This window comes from Rhea americana, unplaced genomic scaffold (assembly GCF_003343005.1).
Source record: "Rhea americana isolate MKP2758 unplaced genomic scaffold, rheAme1 scaffold_12, whole genome shotgun sequence".
NCBI lineage: Eukaryota > Metazoa > Chordata > Aves > Rheiformes > Rheidae > Rhea > Rhea americana.
The window spans coordinates 522,314-523,320 of record NW_028185261.1 but is presented as its reverse complement, the minus strand read 5'-3'; positions in this window follow the sequence as shown (position 1 = coordinate 523,320).

The window sequence follows — 1,007 nt, the reverse complement described above, 5'->3', positions numbered from 1 at the left end:
GAGGCGCGCCGGGCCGGCAGCAGCCGGCGGGCGGGGGGTGGTGAGCGGTGCGGTGAGGCCTTTGGGAGGCCCTGGCGCGGGCGGCTGCCTCGTCCTTGCGTCGCGCCGTGCCCCGCGCGGCCGGCTCCTTGCCCAAAGCGCCGTCCGCGGCGCTGCTCCCTCGTCGCTCCCGGGGTGAGGCCGCCTTGCGCAGGCCGTCCTGCTCTCCCCGGAGCCGCGGTGCGAGACGCTGAAGGGTTCGAGCAATGCTTTTGCCTGCTTCACAAAATACTCCGAGGTCTTTAAAATGTGTTTTGTTTGCAGAGTGCACCATCTGCTATGGTATCTCATGGAGTACATACTGTACAGAGCTTAGCACACGTGTATTCCCACATCAGCCTTCGAGGAGACATTGCAACGAAAATGGTAGCTATTAATTTGGGTGGACTTTAACTTAAATTGCAGCAGTTCTTATTTWATTGTTTGCTTTCTTAAATATCTTAAACTGCTGATTAGTAAATCTAAATTCCTAGTATAATCTCTAGAATGTGTGCGTGTGCAGCTAATTTCTTACCACCCTGGGGATTYGAGACAGCTTCCTTTTCAGAGCTATTTTGAAATTATTTAATCACCTTGGAAAATCCAGTGTTGCCAAAAATCTTTTGTTTTCTTATTATTCAGTTGCAAATTAATGGTGCAAAATATAGCACTAGTGGGTTGTAAAACGGCGCACAAGTCTCCATTGAAATCCAGTGCCAAAATAAGAAGAAAACCATTTAACTCTTAACAGTGACATGAATGCAAATGAGTATTTCCATCACAAGATGGAGCAGGAATTTCCGAGCTTTACGCATAGCCTAGTAACCCGACGAATTCGCTGTAAATCATCGGTGACACACCGAATTAGAACGCGCTCTCATTTGCACATTTTGAAACCCTGCAGTGACTCATCTCCACGCCATTAAAAGTTTGCACTTGATAAATTTGCGCTCGCCTGCGTAAGAGGTGCCGTGCCGAGCGCCCACGGG